The following is an 18,559-nucleotide window of genomic DNA, read 5'->3' as shown; positions in this document are numbered from 1 at the left end:
CCAATGAGGAATCCATTCTCATTCAAATTGTTTATCCTTATATATAAGGTGGCATTTTTCTCTCATTTTTAAAATATATTTTATTTTTAAGGGCAGTTTTGGTTCACAGCAAAACTGAGCCTAAAGTATAGAGATCTTGGAATACCTGGGTGGCTTGTTGGGTCAAATGTCTGATTCTTGATTTTGGCTCAGGTCATGATCTCAGGGTGGTAAGATCAAGCACTATATCAGGCTCCAAGCTCAGTGGGGGAGTCTGCTTCTTTTCCTCTGCCCTTGCCCCTGCTTGTGCTCTCTCTTTCTCTATCTCTCTCTCTAAAATAAATAAATAAATCTTTAAAAAGAAAAGTACAGAGATCCCATATACGCCTTATTCCTATATACCCCATACATATAGACATAGCCTCCCTCAGTTTCAGTATCATGCATCAGAGTAGTACATGTGAGACACCTCTTGCTGTTTTTAAAAGTTTTTCTTTGTCAGGGGCTCCTGGGTGGCTCAGTGGTTGAGCAACTGCCTTTGGCTCATGGGGTCCTGCATCAGGCTCCCTGCAAGAGGCCTGCTTCTCTCTCTGCTTGTGTCTCTGCCTCTCTCTCTCTGTGTCTCTCATGAATAAATAAAGAAAATCTTAAAAAAAAAGAGTTTTTCTTTGTCTTTAATTTTCAGAAGTTTGACTATGATGTGTGCTTGCTATGTATTTCTTTGGTTTATACTATGTGGAATTCACTCAGCTTCTTGAATCTGTTGGTTTAAGTCTTTTGTCAAATTTGGGAACTTTTCAGGTATTATTTCCTCAAGTACTTTGGTCAGTCCCATCATGTTTCTCCTCTTGCTTTCTGGGACTCTGATAACAAGAATGTTGGAACTTTTGTGATTATCTCACAACGGATCTGTAAACTTTTGATTCAGCCTATTTTCTCTCTGATGTTCAGGATGAATAATTTCTATTGTTTTATGATCTAGTTCACTGATTCTATTTCCTCCACTCTGCCGTTGAATCTACCCACTGAGCTTTTTATTTATTATTATATTTTTAAATTTAAACTTTTCATTTGATTTTTCTTTATATCTTGCATTTCTTTGCTGAGATTTTCTCTTTTTAAAATTGTGTCAAGTGTGTTCATAATTGCTTGTTGAAAAATTTTTGTGATGACTGCTTTACATCATTGATCACCAGGGAAATGCAAACCCAAACCACAATGAGATATCACCTCACACCCTTTGGGATGGCTGATATCAAAAAGAAAAAAAATAAGTGTTCATGAAGATGTAATATAAAAGAAACTCTCACGCACTGTTGGTGGGAATGTAATTGGTAAATTAAAAATTTTTATGATGACTGCTTTGTCAGGTAATTCTATTGTCTCTGATATATTTTTTTTCTTTCAGTTTGAGATCTTCCTGGTTTTTGGTATGATGAATGATTTTTGATGGAAACTTGGACGTTTGGCTATAAGACTCTAGTTTTTTTTTTTAAAGATTTTATTTGTTTATTCACCAGAGATAGAGAGGCAGAAACATAGGCAGAGGGAGAAGCAGGCTCCTTGCAGGGAGCCTAATGTGGGACTTGATTCCAGGACCCCAGGATCACAACCTGAGCCAAAGGCAGACACTCAACCACTGAGCCACCCAGGTATCCCAAGACTCTATATTTTATCTAAACTTGTTCTGGCTGGCTTTCTCTAATTCCAGTCCATCAGGGGAAGAGGACACTACTTTGCTACTGCCAGGTGAGTGTGGAAGTTCTGACTCCCTACAAGGCCATCAGTGATATCTCACCCATGGAAGGGGTACTTGCTAATCCACGGGAGGTGAGCTGCTAGGTGTCAGAGTAGCCCATTAAAATAACAAGCCAAGTAACAAACCTTTAATCATTTACTGTGATAGTATAAGCAAAAATCTAAACTGGGAAGAAAGTTGGCTCCCCCCTTTTCTGTTTTACCCCATGGAGTAGGGAGCCAATTGAGGGTCAGGTTGATCAACACAGATATGGGGGCCTGGGTATAATATCACTGCTGAGTGAGCCTTGAAGAAAAGGCTACTACTGTTTTAAGGATCCAAAAGTCAGGAGGAAAGGAATGGGGGAAAGAACTAGGAGTAGAAAAATATTAAGTCCTCAGTCAGAGTAGAGAAAATATCTTCAGGTTTCCCAAGTATGGAAACTACCAAAATATGGAAACTTCCAATGGAAGGGCCCTGGGCTAAGGATGCAGCTAAGCATAAGAACAAGACCAGCCAGGTGGGCCTGAGTCCCTGACTCCCTTTAGAGTCTGCAGTGCATTGACTGGGCACCAAGTCTGGTGTAGGGAGGGCAGCTTTCCCTGCTGAGGCCTGTTCAGTAAAGCATTTTTAATTTCCTACAATCAGGTCTGAAAAATCACAATAAGATTTTGGCTGGGAGCCAGAATCCTCAGTTCCTTTCTCATGCTCTCTATGTAGTTTCAGCTGACACCATAGGGTAGGAGGTGGGGTGGGTAGAGGGTGTCCTCATTATCTCTGCTTGGTGGAGAAAGTCCTGACTCTTCTGGTAACCACCTCAGTGAGTAAGAGGAATGATGCTCCATTACTGCTGGGGGGTGGGGTGGGGTGGGCAGTGAAAGTTCTGATTCCCCACATGTTCTTCACTGTCACTGCTGCGGCTGGCTGGGGGTAGGCTACAGCCGTTTCTGTTGTGTTTGGCTGGAGAAGAGCAGCTATTGTCTATAAGTTTTCTGTCTTGCAAGGTTGACCCTCTCCTCTCCTGATTCTTTGGCTAGAAAGAGTGGACTTTTGTTGAGGTTTTTTTTTTCATCTGTGCTTATTGATGTTTCCTAGTAGCTGGCTTCTTCACTTCTATGTCTGGAATATATGAGGCATTAAAAAGACCCAGGAATCTCATCAGGGTGTTGTTCCTTGGGTCCTGAGGTTCCTACCCAGTCTACCCTCTCCCTACCTTCTCCAGTTTTCTTATGTTTGTCTTAAACACATTTGTTTTTAATTGTAATTAGTGGGAGAAATAGGGAAAAGTAGGATACTCCATTATTACAGAAGTGAAAGTCCTTTTCCCTGCATTTTTAAAATGCAAATTTGAACAGGTTAATAAAATATTAAAAATAGAATGGGAACACTTATGAGAAGGACAACTATGCTTTGTCCCGCTCCAGCACATCTCCAGTATTGTCCCTCAGAGATAAACATCTTAATCACTTGTATCTAATTTTGGGGGGTTCATCTTTATGTAGGTAAATAATGTGCTTATTCTATGACTTTTTATTGATCATTTCTAAACATCATTCTGCTCTGTTATAATATAATTTAATTTGCTTACACTTTATCTTCCATCTTCTCTTCATTCTGTTGTCATATGTCACTGGCCCTAGTTCTTCTACTGGTCACCTATACAACTTCAAATTATACTAATACTTATGCTACCATGGACAGTATTTCTTATCTTCCTACTTTGTCAGAAGAAATATTAGCCCTCCCTTCCTTTTCTTTACTATTTTTTCTCCTCACTCCATCCTACAATCTCTAACAATTACACACTTATTTTACCTTTTTTCATGTTTCATTTTACATAAAATTTTATTTTAAAGTTTATTTATTTACTTATTTATTTATTGAGAGAGAGAATGCAAGTGGGGGGAGGGGCAGAGAGAAAGAGAGAGAGGGAGAGAGAATCATCATTCCTGATTCTTAAGGAATGAGACTTGAGAAGTCTCAAGCCTACTCCTTGCTGAGTACAGAGCCTAAGGTAGGCTCCATCTCATGACACAGATCATGAAATCATGATCTGAAATCAAGAGGCGGTTGTTTATGGACTGAGCCACCCAGGTGCCCCCATACAGTTTTATTTCAAAACTATCTCAGTGTACTTAGTTTATATATTACCACTTTATATATGTTAAATTGTATCTTAGTCAAGGTCCAGACAGGGGACAGAAATCACACCTGATACCTAAACAGAGAAAATTTGAAGAATTGTTAACTAAATATCAATTTGTTGACCAGGTAACTAAAAGAGTAAAAAGTGAACTTTAGGGGAACCTGGGAGGCTCAGTCAGTTAAGCATTGGACTCTCGATTTTGGCTCTGGTTCATGAGCTCAGGGTTGTGGGATCGAGCCCCTCATTGAGCTCCACACTCAGCAGGGAGCCTGCTTGTGAGTCTCTCTTTCCTTCTTCCTCTGCTCCCTCTACCCCCTTCCCCACTGTCTGTATCTCTCTAAAATAAAGAAATAGATATTTTTTAAAAAGTGAATTCTAGTCATCAAGGAAGTAACAGCTAGAGAAAGCAGCTGTTCATAGGATTGAGAGAACAGTGAAGACATTAGAATTACAAAAACTCAGAAACTCAGAGGACAGTTCCTGCAACGCTGCAACTCAGACTTGAGTTGCTCAGCTAGCTGGTGTGATGCTTTGTGGTGGAAGGATGTGCTGAGGCTGGTTCTGAGACTCTCGGAAAACCTGCAAACCATCAGCTGCATCCATGGGAAGAAACTCTTGCTCCCAAGATGAAGAAGCTTTAATGGGGTGATGCTCACAGGAATGGAAAACAGACAGGAAGAAGCACCTTCTTTCTTCTTCCTCTTGCCTTGTAGTCTCCTTCTACTCCCTCTAAGAATCAGCTGAAAAAGAAGATGTGGGGTCTCCAGAGTCCTAGATCCAGTGTCACAAAGCAGAGAACAGAGGGTGGTTTGGAGCCAAGAGACAGTAACTTAATAACTGGCACTAGATGTACTTGAGAATTATTTTAGTGTTGTTTGATAGAAGCTTTTCACAAAGACTAGGCTTTTCATTTTTTTAATATAAGTTCAACTTTCCTTTAAAGTATATACTCATCTCAGAAATGATGGGTACAAAATACTGAAACTACTCTATAAGGAGACTCAGTTCACTTTAAGCCATATTCAGCTATTAAAAGAATTTTCAATTTCATTTGTTAGTGGCAGCCTGGAGGGAGTAAGGAGAGGTATAAAGCAGGAGTGAGTGACTTGAGAGAGGACAGGATACAGTATATCAAAAATATATATTCATTACTTCTCAGTTTGGCCCTCAATGTCATTTCATAGGTTTCCTTGGGCTATTGATTGTTCATCTGTACTCTAGGGAATGCTAAATTCCTTTAATATAAACATGTATTCCAGTGTAGAAGTTCTCTATCTTAGGAGCATCTGAGACAGTGGTAATGAATCCTGCTGCCTTGCGGTAATTTTTTTCAAAGATGAAGCATGGAAGACAACCCTAACTAAATCCTGCTCCATTTTTTCCCCCCTTCTTCTTTCTTTCTTTAATTGCATCATCTTTGGAAATGGAAGAAGAGATGAAATGTGAGATACGAATAAAATGACCTTGGCATAAAAACTTTCTTCTTTCCTTATTGCCAACAAAACAGGAAATGAGGATAATTTGTTTCATCTTGAATTTTTAATCTCATTTTTTTAGAGCAAATAAATGGCCTCACCTCTCACCCTAACATATACATTCTTCATGTATTTGATGAAAGTGGATGAAAGGATAAAAAATGCCTAGGTGAAACTAAAGAGAGTTCATACAACACTGTTTACCCAACATCTAGGGTAGGAAGTAAAATCTATTGACAATTTAGAACTTCATGAAGTAAAGGCATAAAATACCAGAAAACTCTTTTGACTTCTAGGTGTAGGAGCCCTCTAGCTATCTCAAGAAATGGAGAGATATTTATGTGTTATATATTATATGTATAACAACAAAAGTATCAAAGGTCTCACAAAATTTCTTGAAAGAATATAAAACTTGACATTTTTTGAGCACTTCATGTGCATCAGGTCCTGTGCCAGTTTATATCTATTAACAAACTTAACCTTCCTAAAAGAGAACAAAACAAAATGAGATAGTATTATTTTCTGCATTTCCTAAAGGCTAGAGTTGTACCTTGACCACGGTTACTATAGAGGCAGTGAAGGGTTTGTGATTCCAATGCCCACTCTTCTTAATTGCCCCCTTCTTATACTTATTACAGTCACCAAGACTAATAACAGCCACAAGACTAGCAAATCCTCTTACTTGTAATATTTAAGATAATTGTGATCATTTAGTTGGATATAAATGAATTACATGTACACACATGAAAGTTACTATATATTTTTATAAGAATTACTATCTTTAAATAATAATCAAAACTATTCTTTTTGAGCTTATGATCTTATTCTATTAAAGTTAAATCATTACAAGTTATTAAATATGACACTAATATAAACATAATTTTATGCTACTTTACTTTTATTTGGAGTAACTCATATTATTTAGATAAAGGAAGATAATCATATAACAGCTCTTATGCAATATATCCTGTAGATAGAAAATGACATTTTAGTTTTGATTACGATGATTTGAGATTCTTGCTAAGAAGGTTGCCTAAGGTCACAGAACTACTCAGAGCTAGAAATACAGCACAGGAATCTCTATTTCTAGTCCAGTGATCCACTTAGTTAAAACAGGGCTCATGCTATTCATAAAGCAATGTCATTTGTCACAGATAAATCTGGTTAAGTAAGAAGAGAGCAAGAATTAGATGTTAGGATAAACAATGATTTATGTAATAAATGCCAACTAATCTTATTTTGAACTCATTTTATAATATCATCTATCCATTTCTTAGAAGAAAGGTTTTATAGATTTAGGAAAAGTATATAACTATTCTTATTATCATCTGCCCTTGGTGAGATGCAGAAGTTGTATTGAGAGTTCAGTTTGTAAAGACCAAGGATGTCTTGTAGGATTAGATGCCAAAGAATTGAACATTATTACTAATTTACAGATCTCCATGCTAATGAGTAACCTCTGTGATGTATGGTGTTGCTTTATATTTTATTAATCAGGGTGTTCAACATTGATACTTTAATTCAGAAACTGTCTATTTTAGAGTTTTTGTAATGAGTTTTAGGGATTACAGTGCTCTCTAATATTTTCTACTCTCACTCCATATACTTAAACCAGAAAATAATCTTCTAATCAATACCTCTTGCCCCTAGTTTACCCTCATTTATTGTCTCTAAAAACAATCCTGAAAAATCACTATTTTTAGGTTTTCTCTTGGCCTTTACTATTAGGTTATAATAAAAACTCCATATATTCTTATGTGTTTTGTTTGTTTATCTTACCTGTGTTTCTACATAAAATATTTTCTTTTGGAGTTTTTAAATTCCAAATATTCATTGAGTACTAGAACATTTAATTATGCCTGATAAGTATTTTAACAGTACTGAGCATCTTATAAAGCCTCAATAAAAGATCATTTTATTATTCTTAGAACCATTAATAGCATAAACAATGCAATAGAACTTTAGATCAAGGGCCCTGTCCTCAACAAATCTAGAAATTCAACAATAGAGGAGTTATAGCATTTAGAAAGGAGATAACACACAAAACAAACTATGTCCTGATACATCTCATCTTTGATGCCCTTGCCTACGTTCTTTTTACTTACTATTTCCTTACTTGATATCTAACTTGAAACTGAAAACAATGGGGAGAGTGCCAGTGTCAGTGTCAGCTCATGCCATAATTCCTGGTGCTTGGGGAAATTCTCAATCAGATTTAAATCAAGAAAGTTTCGGAGATCCTTGGGGCAGTGGATATTATTCCTTGGAGAGTTGGTCAGATTTTTTGATAGATTTCAGGAAGTCCTCCCTGGAGTCTTGAGGCCATTCAGAGATATATTATAGTTGTGCATCCCGAGAAACACTCTGGATAGCACGAGGCAACAGCTACTTGTTAGCACATGGGGTTACTCTAAGATTGCCTTAGATCCTTTTGTGCCACTCAGTCCTAACAATATTTACTCAATGCTCACTAAGTGGCCAATACTATACTAGATATTTGGTAAGATATGCGTCATAAGGTTCTTGTCCTTGAGTAGCTTACAGTTTCAAAGGAGTGGGTTTTAAGCTGTTTGTTGCACTTTTTTGTTTAAAGGAGACTTCCGGAGCCACCATAGGGTTGCTACAATTTTAGAAGTGTACCTGGCACGTGACAGGTGCCCACTAAATGCAGCCTTAGGAGCTTATGATTAGAATGAGAAACTTCCCTTTTATTTGCTTTATATATTTGAAATTATCTATCTATCTATCTATCTATGTATCTATCTATCTATCTATCTAGTCTTCCAAGAGGAATTTTATTTGAAAAAAAAAAAAAAAAGGTCTACTGCTGAAGAAAGTTTAAAAAATTAATGGTCTCAGGTGCCTCATATTTCAAGATCATATTAAATATTCACATATTGATTCAATCAAGGCTACTCGATTTTATATTATAAAGTGATTAAATGACTGTCTAGAAAAAATAAAAACATTTTGACAAATATGTATTATGTACTGAGTTTTGGAATGGCCTAATTATAGATAATAGTTACAAATAGTTATAGCCTCCAACATTATGAAACATTGTATGTGTTAGGCATATATCAGCCTGTCCCAATGTTACAAAGGCTAATATTTATTGCATGCTCAGTACTAATATAAAATCATTTTATATATTTTATGTCACTTAATCTTTTTAAAGAAAATTTGTTATTGAGGCATAGTTGACACATGGTGTTATTTTAGTTTCAGGTGCACAATTATGTCATTTAATCTTAACCGCATTATGAGGTAGGTATTATTATTATCCTGTTTTACAGATGAGGTAATACTAAGACCAGAAATATTACTTAACATGCCCCAAATTATATAGTAAGAAAGTGGCAGAGCTGACACAAAATACTCTGTTTTCCAGAGCCATTAAGTATTATTATCCCAATTTTATAAATCAGGAAATTAAGGTACAAGGTATTAGAATTTTTGTCTTAGGTTATCCAACTATTAATGGTCATGCCAGAATTTAAAATAAGGTCATCTGTACTAAAGCCCAGTGGTTAAGAACTACCATAATAATTGGAAATAGTTCAAACTTAGCAAAAGATAAATTGGTTGTTTCTGACAGTTATATAAAATGATATGTGATCGTGAATATTAGACACATGTAAAACAATTTTAAAAAGCCTGAGAGACTGAGCAGGTAACATTTGATGGCCATTAATGTTATCTAAGGAAAGATTTTATCAGTCTACAGAGACATTTAGTATTATTTTGTCAGATATACCCAACCTAAGTATTCAATACTTTTCATATTATAAAAGATACTTTAAAAAGTTCCAGTTCCTGATTACTTATTGCAAGTATATGGAAATTCAATAGATTCTTTGTATATTGGTCATATAGCCTGAAATCTTGCTAAGCTTACATATTAGTTCTAGAATCTTCTTTGCAGATTCCATATTTTACCTATTTCTTCTTGGGTGAGATTGGGTAAGTTGTATTTTTCAAAAAAAAATGACAGTTTTATCTAAGTCATCAAATTCATGAGTATAGACTCATTCATTGTTATATTAATTATCTGTTGCTATGTAGCAAATGATCACAAACTCTGTGACTTAAAAGACACATTGATTGTATCACAGTTTCTGAGGATCAGAAGTCTGGGTCTTTTGTAGGGTCCTCTGCTTAGGGTCTTTCAAGGCTCTAGTCAGGATATAGACTGGGGCTGAGTTCTCATCAGAAGCTTGGTCAGGGGAGGATTTGCATCCAAGCTTTATCAGATTGTGGGCAGAATTCACTTCCTTGTGGTTGTAGGATTTATGGCAGCTTTTTTTTTTTTTTTAAAGCCAGTAATGAAGGAAGAGACACTCCAGCAATATAGTCAGGATACTCTTATATAATCATATCCATGAAATCATGTACATCCATTGCCTCCACTACATTCCATTGGTTAAAAGTAAATCACACAGCCTGTTCACACTCAAGGGGACAGGATTATATAAAGTCATGAACAGCAGGATGTGAAGATCATGGGGCACATCTTGAAGTTTGTCCACCACAATAATATTCCCCTATTTACTATCTGCAGAATCCATATGATGTTGCAAATGAGTCCAGGCTGCTCTGCTCACTGCACAACAGGCCAATGAGTTGAGAGGTAAGATGTGGGGTGCAAAAAATGACTTTATTTGGAAAGTCAGCAAACCAAGGAGGTGGCAGACTATTTTCCTAAAGAACTACCCCTCCCCCAACATGAAATACAAGCTTCTTTTGTGGTAGCAAAAGGGGGCCATAAAGAGGGGTTTGGGTCAAAAGGTGACAGATATCTGTAGACATATGAGGTCTACATTTGAGGGTCATGTAAGTTCTTTGTCTTTAGTCAGTTGATCTTTGTGCACAGGAGTCTGGTCATATCATTCCTTTAATTTTTTTTTAATATTTTATTTATTTATCCATGAGAGACACAGAGAGAGGCAGAGACACAGGCAGAGGGAGAAGCAGACTCCATGCAGAGACCCCGATGCGGGACTTGATCCCAGGACCCCAGGATCCCCACCTGAGCCAAAGGCAGATGCTCAACCACTGAGCCACCCAGGTGCCCCCATTATTAATTTATTAGTATATATTAATGTATCTTAAACATAGTCATTTTTCTACATATTTCCTTATCTCCTTGGGTAAGGCAGATTTTGGGTAAAAAGCAGTTTCTGCAAGTCTTAGCTGTAACCTGCCTATGTGCAAGGCTAAGCAGAAGTTTCTAAGTGACAAGTCACAGCAGCAAGGGAAATAGAAACAGCATACAGTATATGTGCTAAGTTTCTCCCTCTTCTGTTGTCAGCTCCCTCATTTCAGATATCGCTGATTTGTGCCTTCTAGCTTTTTATCCAATCAGTCTGGAGAGGGTTTAATTGACTTTACTGATCTTCCCGATCAGCTTTTTATGTCATAAATGTTTCCTATTGTCCTATTGTTTTTGTTTTCTATTCATCAATTGATGCTTGGATTTTATTATTTCCCTTTTATATTTACTTTGGATTTCAATTGATCTTTATTTTCCTAAATTCTTAAGGTGAAAAGCTGTGGTCATTGTGTTAAGACTTTCATTATTTTTTAATTTAGGCATTTAGTACCATAAGCTCCCTCCTAAATTCTTCTTCTATGTCATCTCACAGATTTGATGTATAGTGTATGTCTCCTTACTCTTTTCTGTCTCAAAAATAATCTGTATTGCATCCTTAGTATAATATCCACCTGACCTCAATCCCACCTTCCCAAGTATGTCATGGCTGTCAGCCCCAATGGCAAACTTTAAGGGTAATATCCATTTTTATTACCTATATTAGTCAGCATTCTCTAAAGAAACAGAAGGAATAGGACCTGTATAGACACATATACACACATAGAATGAATATATGTATACATTCTAAAAAACTAATCCTAATAGAGCTAATAGAATGATTCTGTGTAAAAATCCTATAAAATCTTATAAGTCCTATAGCCAGAGAATGCAAACAACTCTGAATGTATGCCTGTGCATAATCAGGACATTATTATAGAATAATTATAGAATAATTTATTGAATTTACCTGTGACCAGGTGGATACAAACATCCAGTTATGTTTACATATTCACATATTCACTGTGCACTTTAATTATGGCTTCATCAAATATTTAATATTGAATATTTTATTTCACATAGTATTAATTTTTCAGGATTGGATGACCAATAATGCCAGTGTAATGGAATCTCCATATGAAATTCCCCAGGACACAATGTCATTCTCTAGAAAGGTTACTAGAAATACATATGTATTTTCATTATAATGTTTGCAGAAATGGTATTTGTAAGAACAAGTCATGAATATGTTCATGTGGAACAGTTGACTGTATTTCATCTTATATTAAGATAGGAGGATGTCCACTACTGTTTAGCAAGATAGCTTGCTCATTAAAGGTCCTGGATGTCTACTTTTCCACTTTTTTGGTAGAGACTCTGCTATACTCCTACTCTTTCTGCCCCTCTCTCATTCCTAAAACCCTGAAGAAGTTAGCTGCTTATGAGGAAACGCTCTTGTCTCTCCATTAACAGTGCACTTGCCCAATAGACTTGATGCCCAGGACTCCTGCTCTTGCCAAACAGCTTTTCTCACTGTTCAGGCTTGAAGCTGAGACCCTCCTTAGTAAAATCAACCCAAATATTTTTGACATTATTGATTTGTTTCATGGATTTTATTTGATTAAACTTTTATTTAACACCTTCTATATGCCAGGCACTCTACAAGATGCTGGGCATTAAGAAGTAAACAAGATAAGGGCAAATTTTGGAATATGAAATCTATATAAAAATTATGTAGAAATATATTATCAGAAAACGTCTACATTGAGAGCAAGAAAATCCTGAAAATAATTAAGTAACCACCACTTTTGTGTTAGAGAATGAAAACAGCGTTGTTGTTTACATAAGTTTTAAAAAGTGAATACCATTGATTTTTTTTTTTTTTTTTTTTTTTTAAAGAAGGCATATATGCTGGAGAAGAGACCATGCTGCCCTGGGTGCCTACAATACCTAAGATCCTCTTCTGAGAGGTTGCTATGTTCATAGCCTCATTCTGTGAAACAAAACAAAAGAAAAAACCAGCTAGCTCATCAGACAACCATGCTTTTGTGTCACTTGACTCCTGATATTATGGGTCAGTTGACTTAATTGAACGGATTAACCTTTGCAGCAATATGGAGAGTGTAAGTCCTGGCTATTAGCCCATGGAATGACCTGTTACTAAACTGTGCCCAATAATGGTGGTCAATATTGGGTGGTGACTAGCTCTCTTTGGAGAAAAACTTAAGGGGGCAGAAAGCTAGAGACCCACTTGAGGCTTCAGAAGTCATAGGATAATAAAAGCCTTAAGACAGTTACCTTGAGGCAAGAGAGGTTTAGAGGAGAGACCAAGGATAGGCAGAAATAGTGGTTGATCTTAATGATCAACTCAATCACAAGCTGAGATAGAGTCCTTGTCACAGGAAGCAACAAAAATTTGCTACTGGACAGACTTCTGTAGGTATTCCTGTTGGTTGTTAAAAGCTGCTGTTGGTCCTCCACAGATATTGTAGGTCCTGAATGAATCACAGTTTAGTGGCCTGGCTGAGCAGTTGATAAGATGCAACTTCTTGCTCCTTTCTTCCCATATGTATCTTTAAACCTACACCAACTAAGATAACTTGAAAATATGGTTTCTAGAACTCAAAGAAGATTGACCACTAAGAGCACCGCCATGTTGAAAATAAATCATGCAAGACAAATATGTCTGACAGTATTTAGTGAATCTATTTGTCTATTTAACTGAAGCTATCAATTTATTTCGGATTACTTCTAATCCAAAGTAAAAGTAAAAGTAGTGCATATTCTCCAACTCACATTGTTAGGATTCAAATACCTGAAAGGGAATTAAGAAAATGAAAAGATATGATTTGAACTCATTCAATTCTGTTTTCAATAAAACAATTTAAATTTGTCTGTAATATGTTCCCTACTTAATAAAAAAGCATAAGTGACATCGAGTGGCAAATTTGTCAGTAAATCATGTATCTTAAGGAGGTAACAGTTAAACCAAATCTACAGAATCTTTTTTGCCCTTTTTTCAACTATTCTAAATCTGTTTTTTTTTTTTTAACTTTAGATTTTTCTGCTTCTCTTTTAAAAGAATCCACCTGCAGCAAACACACTTGGGAGCTCAATAAATAATATGTAACAAAGTCTAAAGAGGCTTATTCACAAAGAAGGGGCCCAAATCCCTGAGCTTTAGAATTATTCTTTATCTTTATGCAGTTTCTGAGACCCTGAGGGTCTTTCCCTTCCTTTTCCCACAGTCTCCCTACTTAGCATTCACAGAAGGTATCTCTCCTTTAGGCTAGATTAATTTCAACATAAAAAAAAAATTTCACTTTTTTTTTTTGGCAGGGTGGAGGAGATAAGAAAAGGAGTTAAACTTGGAAGCGTGTACTTATCACTAATGCACTTTATTGCCAGAGAGCACCGACCAGATTATTTTTTATTGCCAAAAATAATGTTAAAATAATTACACTTTATGATCTTAACAATTTATTTCTGTATCCATCAACTTTGAGTATTCGTGTATTGAAGTAATAGTACTGACATGATCTTTTCCATTAATAAAAGTAGCCTCACAAAATATTGTTGTTTATTCACTGGTTTACATACTTACTATTGCAATGCAACTGTGTAGCAGTTTCCCAGCACATAGTAGCAAGCAAGAGTTCTCTACACAAATAAGATTTGAGGGAACCACAAAGAATCATTGTTCAAAACATAAGCCATGCTTTCATGAAGGTTAAACCACACAGTTCATTCAAATTTTCCTATTCCTTTCTCTCCCCCTATTATATCAGATTGTGTTTATTTTGCAATGGGGTCAAGGGTACAAGCAGAAGAAGACAATGGGTTGTTTTGCTGGAATAGGCCTGGCATGTTCTAAATCTAGTGTGTGTTACATTTGCTTATTTAAAAATGAACACAGAGAAATACAAGAAGATAAGAAATGAATCAGCCAATATCCTTCCCTCTCTATCTTGAAATGTAAAGCAAGATTAGGTTCTTTTCTATTCTGTTAGTAACAAAATGTGAGAGTAGTACTGGGAAATAAAGGGTTTTATTTTTATTCTGTATTTTTTGTGATTTTTTTCCCTTTATGGATCTATTATTTATTCTAGCTCTTCCACTTATTGTGCAACTCTAGGCAATTTGCTTAATCTCTCCATGATACGGTTTCCCCCTTTGCAAACTGGGGACAATAATATTAAATTTAGTTACTCATAGGGTGGTTCTAGAAAGGGGGTTAATGCTGGTAAGGTTAACTCTTTCCTAGCCCTGACTCCTCCTTCTTTCCTTTTTCTTCTTCATTTTCTTTATATTTTATCCTTGTGGGCCAAGCAAGAGTTACCACTTCCTGTGCATTTTGCTTAAATATGTGCTTTCAAAGATGACTTTTGAGTGAGTATACATAGTTTATACCAAGGATAAGAACATTTTCTACTCTGCTTTCAACTCATTGCCTTAAGCTGCTCAATGACTGACGGCATTTTGTCTGTTAGAACCACATTAGACTGATCATATGACGGCTATTAGCATGACATCAGCACAAATGGGAATGCTTTGACCAGGTATCCAAGAGCAACAGGAACCCACTTAAATGCATTATTGTCATGTTCCAATTTGGAAAGTTTCATTCACTTCTCAGATGAAGATCCCTGCATTTTGGCAGGCCACCTCTAGAATCTGATGGTTGAGACTCATTACCAGGCTGCCAGTTTCTCTCTTGTTTTTCTGAACCCTGTATCTCCAGACCATTATTTATACTATTTACGTCTAGTTCTAGACCTGTATACTTTGTAGGGGCTGCCACAGACTGAGCGGCTTGCTTCAGAAGTGTATCTTCTCACAGTTCAGGAGGCTAGAAGTCTGAGATTCAGGTGTCACCAGGGTTGGAGTCCTGAGAGGCCCCAGTCCTTGGCTTGTAGATGGCTGTCTGCTCCCTGTGTGTTTACATGGTCTTCCTCTTGTACATGTCTGTGTCCTAACACTTCTTATGAGGACATCAGTCACCCTAAGTGACCTCATTTTAAGTTAATTACTGCTTTAAAGACTCCATCTTCAAACATTCTGAGGTACTGGGACTAGGGTTTTACTATATAAATTTTGGGGGGATATAATTTAGCTCATAATAGGAACTTACCTTGCTTACTAAGAAGCTCATATTTTAATTTTCTGAGCAACTTCTGAAACTTGTGAAATTTCTTAAATTTTTCCCTTGGGGTGTTTGGGTAGCTCAATTGGTTAAGCATCTGGCTCTTGGTTTTAGCTCAAGTCATGATATCATTAGTCATGGGATCAAGCCCCATGATGGGCTCCATGATCAGCAGGGAGTCTGCTTGAAGATTCTCTCCCTCCCCCTTCCCCTGCTCATGTGCATGTGTGCTCTGTCTCCCAAAATAAATAATAAATCTTAAAAAGAAACCTTTTATAACTGAATACACAGAAGAGTCATTTTCAAATTATAGTCTGTACTCCTATTCTTAAAATTATTGATTAAAGTTAATCACAATGCTGATCTTTGTGGCACCTCCCCCATTAGTTGTCTTTCTCTATTGTTATGTTCTAATTTTTGGAACCAGGGCATTTCTTTATCCATGGTAAAATAATTTCTGTGAGATATTTGGTATAGAGAATTTAGGCTAACTAGTTATGGTTAGAAAAAGGGAAATCAATATCTCGTTGTGGATGCACAAATTAGGAAATGAGTTTGGAAATATGTAAGAATGTTGCCAAAATAGGGTCATGAAATAAGATGAGGAGTCAGTCAAAGCAAACAAATAAAAGCAAAATACAAAACCCTCTAGAAGTCATTGATATTTATTCCCAAATGGCTTAGATTAGAGTCAGTATGTTTGCCATCTAAGTAAGCTACAAAAAGGAAAAAGTTTTGCCATGATATATCTTTTCTGACTTAATTTTGACTTATAGGTTAAGCTTCATGTGTCCAATCTTCCCAGACTTACAAAGAATCTGTCATAGAGTCTTTTTGAAAGATTCCATCAAACTTCCAGCTAAGGAGGTAGGAGTCTATAATTCCAATGTGTCTTATTTATTTATTTATTTATTTATTTATTTATTTATTTATTTATTTATTTATGAGAGACACAGAGAGAGGGGCAGAGACATAGACAGAGGGAGAAGCAGGCTCCTCGCAGGGAGCCCAATGTGGGACTCGATCCCTGGGTCGGGATCACACCCTGAGCCAAAAGCAGATGCTCAAACGCTGAGCCACCCAGGCATCTCTCAAATGTGTCTTTTAATAAGTTATGTCCTTAAATATCTGGCTATTTGTAAAATTGATTAGAAATTTCTTATATTTCTGTAATGTCACCTTTTAATTCTTTCAAAACTGTTGAATGAATACTGTCTCGTCCCAACATATAAACATCTCATTCATTCATTCATTCATTCATTCATTCATTCATTCATTCATAAAATAATGGAAATAATGAAGTATTGAGTAGTTAAGAGAGAAGTCGGTATATGGAAGTGGATCATAATGGATAACCAGAGAAAACTGAGGTAAAAAAAGTTCCAAGGGTGGCTCAAGAAATAGTTATGAAGATCCTGACTTTCAGAACTGGTAGTATATTGTGCCTTAACCCTTTCAGAACTTTATTTATTTGTAAAGTGGGGATGGTAAAATCAATTATTTCACAGATTTCGAGGATTAAATAAGACAACTTAGGTGAAAGGACTTATGAAACTATCAAGTACTATACAGACATTGTAAGTTATTTTAATGTATAATTACAATATTTATTCTAGTTTTGACTTGTCTGTGTCCAGCACAGCTTGAGAGAGGAGCTTAGTTCAGTAAAGATTAATAGAATTAATATAATCTGTCATGTGTTTCATTTTTATTCACAAGGGCATAATTTGCACTGCAGTCATTAGATAGTGTGGGATATGTGGATTTAAAAAGCCCTGTTCAAAATGTTTGCCTCTAAATTCTAGTCTCGTCTGTTCTGGTGTGTACTTACACCTAGAGAATATGTAGTTTTCACTTTGGGTACATGCATGTGTGTACATGTGTGTATGTTAAGCAAGGGATATGTAGCTTTTTTCTGGATACGAACCTATGAGTTGGTTGATTCCTCTCTGCCTTGAGAAAGATGGGAAAAAATTCATCTTTTTTTAAATAGATTTTTTTAATTGAGTACAGTTGATGCAGTATTATGTTAGTTTCAGGTGTACAACAGTGATTTAACTTCTCTATTTTTTATGCTCACTACCAGTATAGTTACCATCTGTCACCATATAATACTATTACAATATCATTGACTATATTTCCTATGCTGTGCCTTTTATTTCCATGCCTTATTCATTCCATAACTGGAGGCCTGTATCTTCCACTCCCTTTTACTCATTTTGCTGATTCCTTACCTCCACTCCTCTGGCAACCATTGGTTTGTTCTCTGTATTCCAATTCTGCTAAGAAATCCACCTTTTTAAAAGGTACTTAAAATTTTAATTCTAAAGCAAACAAAAGCAGGCAAAGTTAATCAGTCTTTCAAACTTGAAATACATATGACTGTAACTAGTTCATTAATTAGAATGTGGGTCTTACACCAACTCATGAAAATCATTGACTCAATCTCTTCTGTTTGTTCAAGTCTAATGATGGTAATGATGTTGATTTTTTACCCACCCCAGCACTGTAGAAACTGCACAGTATGTAATTATTGCAATTCCTACATATAACCGTATGCTGTAGAGTTATGTCTCAGTTTGGGTTCCTCAGGAAGCAGAGCTTGAGACAAAGACTTGTTTCCAAACACTTAATTGAGGAACATGAGCCCAGGGAGCAAAGATGAATGATAGGCAGAGTAAAACAGGAAATAAGAGGGATGCAAAATGAGGATGTATTGTCAAGTAGATATTTCTACAGACAACTAGCTGTTCAATCACTTCAGCCACATAACATATCTCTTGGGACTGTCCTGTGATAGGACCTATTCGACCTGCTGTTGGTCAAATAATTGGCCTTGACCTTCTGAGTAACACATGCATGGATGCAAAACATGCTTCTGTTTCAGCCCACACAGTGGCATCAATGGAGAATGCCTGGGCAGAAGGCAAGCGGCTTCTGGGACTGGTCTGAGTCAAGGCACTGTCAAGGGCCACGTGCATGAAAATGT

At 36.3% G+C, this 18,559-nt stretch overlaps 1 long non-coding RNA gene and 1 pseudogene across 1 annotated transcript; one reads left to right on the top strand and one right to left on the bottom strand.

Annotated features, from left to right (window-relative positions):
* LOC125752300 (elongation factor 1-alpha 1-like) overlaps positions 1-18,559 on the bottom strand; it is a 758,580-nt pseudogene that overhangs the window by 138,824 nt on the left and 601,197 nt on the right.
* LOC118350464 (uncharacterized) lies at positions 1,399-13,983 on the top strand. Its single transcript, XR_004804316.2, has 3 exons — positions 1,399-1,728; positions 9,900-9,968; positions 12,327-13,983. It is a non-coding gene; the product is annotated as an uncharacterized LOC118350464 (long non-coding RNA).

Source organism: Canis lupus, chromosome 12, assembly GCF_003254725.2.
Source record: "Canis lupus dingo isolate Sandy chromosome 12, ASM325472v2, whole genome shotgun sequence".
NCBI classification, from domain to species: Eukaryota; Metazoa; Chordata; class Mammalia; order Carnivora; family Canidae; genus Canis; species Canis lupus.
This window is presented reverse-complemented; position numbering and strand designations above follow the sequence as displayed.